The sequence below is a fragment of the Prenolepis imparis genome, unplaced genomic scaffold, assembly GCF_030444845.1.
Source record: "Prenolepis imparis isolate NDT839.2.m4 unplaced genomic scaffold, iyPreImpa1.0 SCAF_9, whole genome shotgun sequence".
Classification (NCBI taxonomy): domain Eukaryota; kingdom Metazoa; phylum Arthropoda; class Insecta; order Hymenoptera; family Formicidae; genus Prenolepis; species Prenolepis imparis.
In genome coordinates, this window is record NW_028141167.1 from 11,166,447 (window position 1) to 11,180,285 (window position 13,839).

The following is a 13,839-nucleotide window of genomic DNA, read 5'->3' on the forward strand; positions in this document are numbered from 1 at the left end:
TTTGACAGTTATCAGCTGATTTCTGTCAAAAAATATTAATCGCGGAAAAAATAAATATAATAAGTACTATTATATAAGTAATATTATAACATATATTATTTACAACATATTATAATTAAAATAATAATATTTTGTAAGTAATATAATATGTTATAATACTTTATCTGCGATTAATATTTTTTGACAGACATCAGCTGATAACTGTCAAAAATATTAATTGAATTTAAAGTATTAAAATATATTATTTAAAACATTTTATTTTATTTTGTTTAAACTATCAAACTGCTAACTCTCGCGATGACAGCTTCTCGATGCTAGGAATATAACGCACAACGCGAATACAGACAGCCAATCAACATCGCGGAAAAGAGGCAACAATACTTGCAAGAATCAACTTAACATTGCCTTTTATAGAAAGGGATTACTGAAGTCTGATTAATAATAAGATTTTATAATAAATCTTCCTAAAAAATATTTTTCTATTAAGAATATTTTTTAAATTAAGTTACAGTAATGGATAAAATTGAACATAAAATGTTAAACATAATTTACGTAGTCATCTTTGTCAGTCATGAAAGTAAATCATATGCTCACTGAACATATAATTGCGCCGGCAATTTTAACGCATTCTCAAAGTTTGGAATATCGATTCGCGACGAAAGAGTACTCATCTGTCACGAATTGTCCATTGATCGAGGAACCGTCGAAGGGTCGAACGCAATTAGAGCGAGACCGATTCTCGTCCAAGATGAACGAGGGTCCCCCCTCCCGAATTGTCGTGGCCGGTCGACTATCCCACGACGATCCGCGAGAAATTTTTTTCGTCCTTCGGCGCTCTCTTTCTCTCTTCAGACTGCGTGACATTGCGGAACTCAGAACAAGCTCCACTGCCGTTTTTGTCGCGAGTTCGAGTAGGAGCCGGCCCCGGGTCCGATTTTCCAGTCGATGATTCGCCGCCGACTCTATTACCGCGTTCCGTCGAGCTCTAAAAACCGTTGGTGCACATACGGGCCGCTTTTTCACCCTCAACCTCGTCCGTGCGATTGAAGGGCCAAGAAAGAAAGGGCACGCCAAAGAAGTAGATTGAGTGAATGAGCTAGCGAAGTTTATTTAGATCTTGCATCAAGAGAGAGAAACTATCGCTACTTTTATTTTTAGCAAAAAACAATCTTTCTTATCTAATTGCAATATAAAATAAATTATCAATGAATAGAATGTATATATTATTAAAGTAATCAAGGCATATATTAATAAATATTTCAAAGAAAAAAATTGTCACATAAAGTAGCGAAAATAAAGAGAAAAATAAAATTAATTATATTCTTTTAGTAAAGAAAAAGAGAGAGGAGTTAAATGAATATATCTCGCATAAGAAAGACAAATGCATGTAGAAAATAACATGACAGATAAGTATAATAGATAAAAATATGTCTCAATGACAGCAAAGATAAAGATTTTACCATGTTTCGTACTACACTACAATAACGAAATACGGAAATATCAGAAACTAGAGAAAGCACAAAAAGGTGCGTATAGGAAAGTACGGTAGAAGGACGGACTCACGTACGCACAGTATTCTAGCGAGAAGGAACCGACGAGAGGAGCCTCTCGTTTTTCATTTCTTTCCACGAGCACGACGGACAAAGGCTATTGTGGAGGATCCCATTGTGGAAGATTAACGTATGCACACACGTATATAATACATATACGCACACGTGTATAATACATATACGCACACGTGTTTAGCCGCGACTGTGCGAACGCGTGTGCTCTTTCTCTCTCTCTCTCTCTCTCTTACTCTTTCTTTCTTGGCCCATCCGTGGAATATGCACGCATGTGCATGTGCACCCGACCATCGAGGAATCCGAGCTGCTGACCCCCCGGGTGACACGTTGCATATTTATACCAGGAAACGATCGGCTGTCACTGCGCGCGCGACGGTTATACTCCTCGTGCCGATAGATCTGACAAGTAGAAGTCCGAAAACTCATTTTTTTCCATAGATAGATTTGCGAAGATCCAGAATTATAAATTAAAATTTTTTATTTATTTTATATTTCTTTAAATAATTATTTTATTTTATTCTATTTTATTTATTTTAGAAATAAAATTTTTTAAGATGAAAGACAAATAGAAGAATAAATCACAGATGATTAAGTAGAGATACATGAATATAAAATAACAAAAAAAATCTTTGATCTACTTATAGCATTCTGTGTAAAAAAAAGTCTAAATTATACACGAATTTTTTACTACTTAAATTATTCCACGAATGTACATATGTGCATATATACTATGTGCGAATTTGAATACTTCATACACACGTATGCATAAAATGCATAATAATGCATTCGATGTATCCGATCAAGCGGCGGAAGTTGTAGCTTGGCCGTATCAGGCCCGAAAATAGTCACGTCGATGCTTATTGTTCACGCCGTCGAGGAATCCGAAGAGGAAGATGACACCGCGGTTTCGTTTGTAAGAAGTCGACGCGAATAGTATCGTCCAGCTCGACGTCCAACCGTGACGCGAGTCAATAGAAGTGCATAGCGACTCGAACCGGCCCGTAGATAGCAACAAACGATAGGGATTAAAGTGGACGACAGTTTCTATGATCTTTCCCACGGATCGTTGCTTGCATCGCGAGAGTATTTTACGATCGACGATTTGCGTAATAAGCTCGCGGTTGAGGGCTGAAAGAGTCGCGAGTTACAATCGTTAGATTTACAAAAACGATTGCATATCTGATGAGTTGCGGAAATATTTATAACGTCAAGTCCCTCAATGAGATTGCTGATTTTAAGAATCAATTATTACGAATTCAAATTAATGATTTGCTCAAGACGATCTAGCGCGCAATGTGCACATGAGAATGCATGTTAGATAATTTTATAACTTATTATTGAAAGAGTATTTGTACTTTATAATAAATTTTAAAAAAACAAACTATTATAAGGAAGATTAATAGTTAGTTAATTTATTAACTAAGAAACTTATTACAATTTTTTCATTGTTATTCATATCTATATCTAATGCAATATTGAATATGTCAGAAAATATTTCTAACATCTGTTCAAGATATAATGATATTTGGTATCTATAAATAGTTTTCTTCAACAATTTATTTTAATTTAATTATATCATATATTTATTAATTTAATTTAATTTTAATTTTAATTTTTAATAAGATGACGTCAATGTTATCAATCTTTTTCTTTTTCTTTCCAATTGGTATATATTACATTAAGCATATCTTTTCATATATATACGTATATATGACTAACAATATGACAGTTAATCTCATACAACTCTTCCAACAACATTACACATAATTATTAATCATTCTATACGATTGTATCGTGATATTATAATGTACATATTATTTCGCATTATATCTTATCGCGTCTATTATTACGCTTTCCGAGATGACTCGTACACGGCAAAGGTATATCCGCGATGATATCTGATCGCCGGTATCTGCGCGAAAATAAGGCTCGATCCTATTCGTCGAGGAACCGAGATGTGTAAGCTTAACAAGGGACGCTATCGCGGTTTTACGAAGATGGGCAGGCATGAATCCGCCACTATAGGTTCGGCTGCTATCAATGACGCTTAGCAACGCGGAAGCCATTAGCCATATGGCATATGGCACGTTGTAACACCGTATGTACGTACGTACGTACTATGCCACGGCGTATCCTCGCGGATTGCGGTACGTCCGTACATCCGTCAGTGGTCGTTGCATCAAGCAGCGACGATTGCCGGGAGAAGAAAGATGAAGAAGAAAGAGAGGCGGCTGGCACGCGAGGGAAAAGCGCGAGAAACGCGCAGTCTCACCTTCCACATTACTTTTAAAAGATAAAGCCGAGGATGCGGATGTGTAGACGATATACGGAGGGCCCGTTTGTGCAATTTCCTTTCGCAGTCTTGGATCTCGCGTAGATAAGCGAGAAGAGGAAATTATATTCGAGGGAATACGAAAAATCTCTCTGAATCTCTAAGTTCAATTGTACGAATTGCTTAGTTGCCGCAAAATTCAAATATTTTTATAGATAAAAATTACTATTGCAAAAAATGTACACAATGATTTAATAAGTTGAGTAGAGATCGAAAATGCAAAAGCTAAAATAACTGTTTAGCGCGGAAGTTGCATCATTAGCTTCCTTCGTCTTCAGTTTATTGAATATATCTGACACATTGATAATTACAGATGTTCGTATACACTTGGAAAATAAAAATAATCTTCCCTCTCTCAAGTAAACCGCGAAGCCGTATGATTCTGGGGCCCGGATTAATATCCCGGCATTAATCAGCGTTCTAATTAATTTACTCGCTATGACACGGAGGGCTCCCCTAATTAGCCGTGCCCGAATCTCGCCGGTGTCGAAATCTTGCACCGTGGGGCTCTTACACTATCGTCGTCGTCGACTTCATCATTATTGTCGTCGTGTCGGCAGTTCGCCAATTTGTAAACTCGAAACTGAGAAAGCACGGAACCTTCATTTATAATAGTACGGTTTCACGATTTGCTTTAACACGCAGGTCCGAGAATTGAGATTTAAATTCTCTGTTGCGGCATCAACCTTCGCGAATTTTATCGTAGAAGAGGAGAAAGATCGATCGTTGCTATATGTTTAATTTCATATAGAATTAATTGCAATGTTCATAATCGCGCAAGCATACAGTTATGTCACATTGATTAATCTTTTGAGTGTTTTGAATAATTTACACTGCTTTATGCGAATATTTCTCTTTTTATAAATCATTTTTATTTTCACGTTTTCGTAAATTAAAAAGTCAAAATGAAACATTAAAAAAAATTTTTTAATTATATTAAATTATTATTTGATGTTAGGGTGAATATCGTATATTTATAACATGTATTTAATCTTCCTTATGATTCTCAAAAGAAGAAAAAAAAATGACTCGTATGATATTTAATAATTTAAGATTCTTTCCCACACATACATACATACAGTATTACATTAGTATAATTTATTTAATTTCTATTTATAAAAAACGTTATATAAAATATGATGCAGTTTGCAATTCGATAAAAGAAGAAAACGCCGTTTGTTTTGCTCCGATTTCGCCCGCGAGGATCTTTCGTTCCGCCGAGAAACACCGTCGTCTAGTATAGATAGAAATACGCACGATGCACTCTGGCGGGGCTGCAACACGGAAATGGACGTCGAGCAGTCGTAAATTCCCCCATTCCCACCATCCGTCCGCGACTTTTGTACGGACGATAGTATAATAGCATAAATAGCCCGTCCGCACGGTACGTTGCATCGCACGTATATAAGACAAAGTGTTAAGATCCAGGGGTAGACTCGGGGCGCACAAAAAGGCCCTATTAATTATGACAGGTTGATGTACGAGCCGTGCACACGGACCCAAGCGAATGAATTTGATCCTTGGCAATCCTGAAAGAGAATGAGAGAGAAAGAAGAGAAGAACCGGCCGCTCGACTCTCGTCTCCTTACGCGAGGATCACGGTCCTTTTAAATCTCCTCCTCGAGCTGGGTCGGGATACCCACTTCGTAACGTTAGACGCTTATCTAACACTAACTAAATTATTATTGCCCGCACGAAATATTGTCCAGATTATTATTTAGAATACTGCAACAACAAAAGAATATATAGTACATATATATATAAATTTTTTACAAGATCTAATAAAATATGACAGATAAATATTATTCCCCTCAATCATTGTGCTTATGCCAAATGTTAAAATTTGCAAGAAATATCGATTTTATTCAGTTCATTGATCGTATAATAAATATTGGGGATAATATATTGATACATAAAAATGATTATCAAAAAAAGTAGAAAAGTAGTAGAGCTATATTATAATTATTCGTTTGTGTTACGCATTTGAATGAATAACAACATTACGTAATAAAACAGATACAAAAGATGTGTTAGAGAAAAGAAGTTTGGAATTGTCTTTAACTTTCTTCTTCTTTCAAGTAAAAGAATTGCTAATTAAAATTAATAGAAGGAATGCATGAAGAGAAAACTTAAATGTATAACATGCAAATTTGATATGATATGAAAAGTTGCAGAGTATGAAATTTTAAAGATTATTTTTCCATTAAAAAATATTCTTTTTACATTGCGTGAAATATTTTTTTTGTTAAATTAAAAATAATGCAGCAAAAATATATATATTTTTTATGATTAGATATTAATTATAAAGATTTTCTTCTTTATTTTTGCCCTTATTTACAGCCAAATTTTTTTAAATTCTGAAACGAAAAGTAATGAAAATTAATAATTTAATTTTGAAAATTATGACTAGCGGGATAAATCGTGTATTTGAAAATCTCGCACAATTTTTGGATCGGTCGATAGATATGTCTTTGGTAAACGTAAAGGCGCTCTCTTTTGTTTTCCTCATTTTCTCTCTTTCTCTCGGTATGGTGTACTTATGGTAATCCAGCCGATGCGTTTTATCGACAATGGCAGGACGGTACCGCAAGTATTAAAAGCTTCGCCTCCCCTGTCAACCCTTTCTTCGAGCCCTCGCTCCCGGGGGATGCACCCTATCATCGGTACACTCTCGGTCTCTCCCCGGGGAGACAATGATGCCCTCCCCCCGATCCATCCTCCCTCTCTTCTGTATCCCGACCGCGACTCTCCTCTTTCCGCTCTCGGATCTCAATCGCTCGCAAAAAATCTCATTTATCCATTGTGTTCCGTGTTACCCGGTGAAAGGAGAGTCGAAGAAGAGAAAGAGAGAGAAGCGAAATAGAGAGACGGAGAAGGAAGAATGAGAAAGGGCGTATCTATTCTCGCTCTCGGTTTCTAGCTCGTGCAGGTTATGCACTCCGGCGTTCTTGTAAGACGTGTTTATTAAGGCGCGTCCCCGTTTTCTCTCCCCTCTTTTTTTTTTCTTCTTCTCGATCCTTTGCCTCCTCCCGTATCGGAGGTCACGTTGAATGGATCCCGGGGGTCGAAACGCGCGCGCGGTCCACAAGACCCGGACGATGACTTGCGTGCGCATTTCATCACGGGGCTGACCCGTCGCGGGCCGTTTGCAGGATGCCGCGTAAAGAGATCCTCCTTTTTTTCCAAGCCGGTGTCTCGCCTTCACCTGCGAGCTTCACCGGCACCCGAATCGATTTTTCGCGGCAACGTGATCGCGCTCAGCGTAGGAAATCGATAACATGCACGATGCGACGTCGTCAATCTTGTATCCCGATCTCTTGATAATTTTATAAAATTTTATAAAATCATCCCGAGATGTTTATTCAGGCCTTCGGATGTTACATCCAGATTTAGATTACGATTGCAACCAGATATCGTGCGCATGGGGAATAAATCGCGATGAACAAGCGCTTGATAATAAAATTATTATTTAATTAGATATGTATTTTTTTAATGATATAGATAATGAAGACTATTTTTTAATGCTATAAACTAAAACAGTTTTTATTTATTAATCAGAACAAGCTGCTTAAAAATTTATTTAAATATAATAAACATTTTATCAAATGTATTTTTTCTATAGAACTTTTTAATATAATAATTTTTTGAATTAAATATCTCGATAAATCGCGAATTAAAATTAAAACAAAGTATAATTGATATAAATTTATTAATTAGATTACAATATAATTTATTGATTAAATTTATTTACTGTCTACGAAATTTAATTTATCAGACAATTGTTCACATATTTAATCGCTTAGAACTTGATATGACTATTAGCGTCGTCATTCTGCAAAAATTCAATTTGAATTGAAACAAAGAATTCGACAAGAGTGTTTTAGAGCACTTCTGTATACAAGCGAGATTGCGTGAATAATACGAATTGTCGATGTCACGGTACGCATTTGCGCGTACGCGCTTACACGCCGAAGAGGAATAGGGGTGAGGATGGCCACAGAGCCAGAGATGAAAGGAGAAAACTGTAGATTGAGGCTGTAGAAAGAGAAACAGAGAGATGGAGAGAGAGAGAGACACAAAAGAGGGATGCGACGAATGTTGGGGTGCAAGTTTCGAAGCTACTCGCTCGTAGTACATGTGGGTGTAGGTATAGCTCTCAGGGGCTGCAGAGATGCGAATGAACGGATTAAGGGATGATCCCTCGGCACGGGAGAGGCGCCCGCCCTGTCGGCGACGTTAACAGGATTGACGATTAACGTGTGGGTGGTTAGTATGCAACCGTTTTCATTGTTGCCAGTCGGGGCGCGGGCCTCTTACGGTACAGCGATGAGAGAGCAGCGGAATGATTCTCTTGAATATTTAACGGCCGGAAGATGCAGCCGAACGGGAAAGAAATGGGAGCGCGATAAGGGAAGGCAAAGACGGGCCCCGTATACCAGGGCATTATCGCGTACCGCTTCTTCACATTGATCCGGGATTGGATCCTCGTCGATTTCGCTTGGCTACTTCCGGATAGCACAAAAGAAAGAAATGTCTCTTCCCTTCCCGTCTCACCTTTCTCACGAATAAATTTTATATATCGATAGTTATCAATTATAATGCTTTTTTATTTAGCAACTAATTTGATCAAAACAAAATTACTATATTAATTTTTTAATTAAAATTCAACTTTTTACTTAAAAAATCTATACAAAGATTGCGATATAAAATTGTCTCGTTAATATTATTATTTTTATAAATAATGTAACTGACAAGTCGCATAATTCTAACCACGCAACTTTCATAAATCAAGAAAATACAAACTGGAAAGTAGCCACGAGATCGTTCGAGCGGAAACTGCGACCAGCCGTTCTTCTTTTCTCCGGCATATTGTTTCGGTTATGGGCGATTTTGGCCGGGTCTCGGGCCACCCTGCTGATTAATGCTTATGTAATTCATTGCACGAGACGTTAAAGGCATAATCTCCGCGACCTAACTGGCGGCCCCCGTCGTCTCCCTCCCCTTCCTTCGGGCATATCAGTTACTGCGGACAGGTATTTGCACGGAGCGATCCATTGGGGCCTCACCTGGCGCGCACGGACTGACCGTGGTTTTGTTTCTCACGAGCAACAAGGGGCACGGGCGCCATTGTTTATACATAGCACGGAGTAATTACCTTTCGGGATCTCGTCGTCGCCGCTGTCGTTGTCCGCCACAGGGACCCACGGTCCCTTCCTTCTCTCCAGACCTACGGGCTCTTGTTCTCCCTCCCTTTCTTTAAGGATAATCGATCTCCCTTGTGTTTCTACCCTCGACTACGACGCTATCCGGCGAGAATCTCTCGATTTTATCCTGACTTTAATACGTTGATTTGATTATCAGTAAAGATTATATACGTAAAACTAATATGACTTGATTATAACATTCTTGTAATAATTATCGCATTTTTATTTATGACACTAGTATGATGATTGTCTAATATTTTTATAAGAATGAGAATATTATTTGTATAGTTTCGTACTTTCATACAATTATTGCAATTATTTCTACAATTTTAATTTTACGCAATTTAGACTCAAATCAAGTAATATTCTTCGATTAAATTATATTTGTCTTTGTAGCATCAAAATTTGCACTCAGCGAAATTAATTATCGACTTTTACAAGTTTTAATCTTCGACTCTAAGAGGAATTTTTTTTAGTCAAGAACTCTTCGCGCGATCGATCGAGAGGAACCGCGAGGGGGAAGAGACGGGAGAGGAGGGAAAGGAGTAGAAAGAGGATCATAGATACTTTTCAGAATATTCGCTAATATATCGAAGCGGGCTCAATAATCATCGGCGAGGCTGACGGTCAGCGGTCGGGCCGTCTATTCATGCGGTGTTACGCGGCCTTTCACGGATATCGGGTTGCCCATTAGCAACTAGAGAGGCTGTCCAGTAATTACGGCTTAATTAATCTCCCGGTGCCGTGCTCCTTCTCTCCCCCTGCCGACTGATTAACGTTCGCCACTCTCAAAGGAAGAGCCGACCGCGCGATGACCTCTTGCGCCGAAAACCAGCTACCAGCTTCCCCGTGTACGCGCTTGCTCTCGTCGGCCGGGAAGCGCTGGTTACATTATCCTAAACGCTTGATCATGCCGCAAACTCTTATGTCGAGATACACAAGCGTTAAAGCGAGTGTATTTCATTCAATATTAAATATTTTTTATTTTTTATCCAGACTCAGCGACAGATTTTCTCCGACTTTTTGAGAATCAGATATTTGAGATTAAATATGAAAAAAATACGGCTATAGATTCATTATATTTTTTTCTATACACGAATACCATCTCAAAATAGTTATATTCCGAAAATAAAATACGGCTATAGATTCATCATATTTTTTTTCTATACGCGAATACCATCTCAAAATAGTTATATTCCGAAAATAAAAAAGCTAATAGCATTTCTTGTACATAATTTTTTTTATATGTAATTCTTTTATATAAAATTGTCTTGCCTCGTCAGATGACGAGTTACGTGCTCGAGAAAAGGTACAAGTGCTTACGCTTGTTTTTAGATGCGCATCCCCTTGTGCGACGCGCTAACGCTCTTCGCTTCTCTTTGCATCTAATTCAGCTTTTGTAAGATGTCTTTTAGTCGCACAGGTGAACAGGTAGACGGTAAACAACTGAATCAGCTTACCGTTTTTCGAGGGTCGCAAGGGAGCGTTCCCGCTAGGGTTTGGCGAGTCGTCTTCGTCGTCGTCGACTAAAAGATTCATGGAGCAGAAAAACACTCGCGCGCGCATTTCGTTCCCGCGCGATGGAAGGATAATAGGAGGGGATTTTGTTACGTAGGATTTTGTCACGAGTCTTCGCCGCCATTGTCTAGCTAATTATGAAATACTGCCGAAGACGCGCGGACGTGGAGATTGTGACGGACGACGCGAAGGGTTGAGCAACGGAATGTCTCTTAGGCTTCGACGAGCTTTATTGACTTTCTAATAGCTGTATACTGTATGTCGTTGCAACGAATATAACATGACCGTTTGCCGTCGTCACGCTTATAAAGTTAAAACCCTATATTAGAAACAAGGGAACATTTCTGTTTAAGTCTACGTTTGTCGCGTCAAATCGATTAAGTTAACTCGAAACATTTCAGACTGTCACTATCTTCCTAAAATGTTTTATATTATAATTTGACATTTTAAACACACACATTCAGGAATATTTAATGAGTAAAAAAATATGATCAATAAAGATTGAATTTAAAATTTCTAGATTTTAAATGTTGAATTCTCTTTTCATCTTGATTAGTCACGTTAAAATAATCTTTCTTAAATGTCCTCTTTTATTGTTTTTATATAAATGTAATTTTAGCGCAAAGAGGAATAATTTTACATTTTATTTAATCAAATCAATTTACGCAATAAATTATAGAAAGAAAAATAGAAAAGGATACATTATTTTTATTAAAATATTTTAAAAATAAACCGTGAAAAATTTTTCATTTGAAAACATTTAATTTATTAAAGTTGCTTCGCATTTTTGTATAAAATAGCGATAACACTAGAGAAAGCTAGAGTCAAGAATGTTGTCCTCAATAGCCGTTAAAATCGAGCAGACAGGCGCGTTAGTCGAAGGAAGCAACAAATCGAAGAACGAAACGCCAAGAAGCTTTCGCACTCGAACGATCGCCTCTCATCAATTACACGGCTGCCTAATTAACCGCGTCGAACTATTTTACGATACCGGCTGCGCCATGATAATTATTTATTGCACGCCACATCGATATCCTTTACACGGCGATGGGTCTTTTATCCATGATTTCTCACCTATAATAAATCACGCGTAATAATCGCGAAATCATAGATATTTTTTAACGACGTTCAATAAATTCACCGTTATAACACGCACTTAACAATATTTTATAGAAAAGAGAAAATGAATAAATTTATTATACTTAGTGGAAATATTATTCTTCATATATAAAAATATGATTATATTTAATTTATATATAATTAATTATATATAAAGATATTTTCTTTTTTTTTTAAATGAAAAATTACAGATATTAGAAATGTTTTTTGAAATTATTAATATGTCAATATAGTTTAGGAGAAGGAAACTGATCAAAAATGAAAATTAACAATTAAGAATGTAATAAGATTCTCAACATGAAAATGTAAATTTTAATAGACTAGAAAGCCAAACGTGGATGGTGCATCAGTTTTAAAGGAAATTAATTTTTCATTAGTTGTGCACAAGGCACAAATTTTCTTGGTTCGATATTAAATAATTAAAATAAATCTCCAATTCGAGATTTTTATTTTAATAAAAATACTTCCCAAAGAAGCATGGCGAGAAAAATATCGGAGCAAAGTCGCTGGAGATTAAAATTAAGATTGAAGTTGGAAATTTTTTAATTATTAGACAATATCTTTTTGACTTGAAATTCCCTTTTACTTGCAACAAATTCATGCTCGATCGCGATCGATCGATAACCAAATTTCCGTGGATGGGGTCAGGTCGCATCGCAACACCTGTTGTTAATGCACGGCCGTGCGCGATCCTAAAGGAGCATTACTGTCAGCCTCTCTTGGTGGTTCGTTAATATTTCTCCGCCGCAATCTCGCGTGGCGCGCCGTACCTTTTATCGCGCGGGTCCTTCTCTCTCACTCTCGCGGGGCCCAATCGATACCGGCACGCTCATCAGCGCCCGACGTTAACGAGTAACGTTCGGACACCTAATGATGGACAAGTTCTCCTTAAGGTATGCCAGCCGGAATTGAATCGAGATGCAAATTACAACGGGGCCCGGACCCGCGCGCTCTCTTCGCGCCTCCCCACAAATAGGGCCGCCGTCCTTAATACCGTGCTCGCGCGAACGGCCATGCGATGTATCTACTAACGATCGGCCACAATGAGTAATGGAATTTATCGTGCGAGCCGTTCGCCAGACTCCGCTGCTCGAAAGTCTTTGTGAACTTTAGTGCCGGTAGTACTCTCTCTTGCCGAAGAGCGAGAACGTAATCGCGGACTGTGTTCATTAATCTGGTTAACGAGATCATGAGTTTATTACTATGGAACATGTAACGCGAACATTTTCCATATAGTAGTATGGACAACTCACGCCATGTTATCTACACATAATTTGCCGTCGTATATATGATCTACCAATAAACTTTCATGGGAAGACTTCTTCATCTTGATACACTTCATGTGGGAAGAGATTATTAAAATTACTAATAATTTCATCAAATTTTTTTACAACTTTTTTTTTAGTTGAAAAGGGTATTTATGTTATGAAAGGAAGGATTTATCTTACGGAAGATTTATCTCTGTGCGAAGAAAATTATATCAATAAATTTTTCAGGACGAATAAAGTAAAGAACTTTGCTGCTAAAATTAACAATGAAAATAGTTTATATTAACATCTATCGCTTTATATAAAGAAATTCATAATTTATAATAATACTTTTTATTTCCTGTAAACTAATCTAAACCATTTCTTTTGTTTTCTGTACAGATACCAGTCAACTAGTAATTGTCGTCCTGCCAAGCCGCCTGATAAGCATCACCGAAAAGTGAGTACAATTCTTGTGCAATTATTTCATAAAATAATTCAAAAATAACGTCGCGGTAGTAAGCGTAATTTTCCAATACGAAATAATAGCTCGGTGCACATAATGCGAGAGTCAAAGGAGGCTAGGCTACCGTGAGAGGCGCCGGTAATTATTTACCGAGGGGTGTCAACGAGACTAATGACGTCCGTAGATGGCGAGCACTTTCGACGGGTTGCGTTGCTCGTCACGTTGACGCAACGATTCCGCGTCGTTCTCTCTTTCGCCTCGCTCCTCTCTCCCCGGCTAATCATCCTCAATCATAATCACGCGCGATCGTCGCGTCGATCAGACAGATTGCGCTTTATCGCCGGAATTAACGTATGGCATGCAGCGTACTATGTCTGTCAGAGTCGCT

The 13,839-nt window shown here is 37.7% G+C and overlaps 1 protein-coding gene across 1 annotated transcript in view; it reads left to right on the top strand.

Annotated features, from left to right (window-relative positions):
- Positions 1-13,442, top strand: part of LOC145941008 (uncharacterized) — a 77,371-nt gene extending 63,929 nt beyond the window's left edge. The window contains exon 7 of the mRNA XM_083046753.1: positions 13,388-13,442. The gene's annotated coding sequence lies outside the window, so the exon portion shown is untranslated. The remainder of the gene's footprint in view (positions 1-13,387) is intronic.
- Positions 13,443-13,839: the final 397 nt, after the last annotated feature.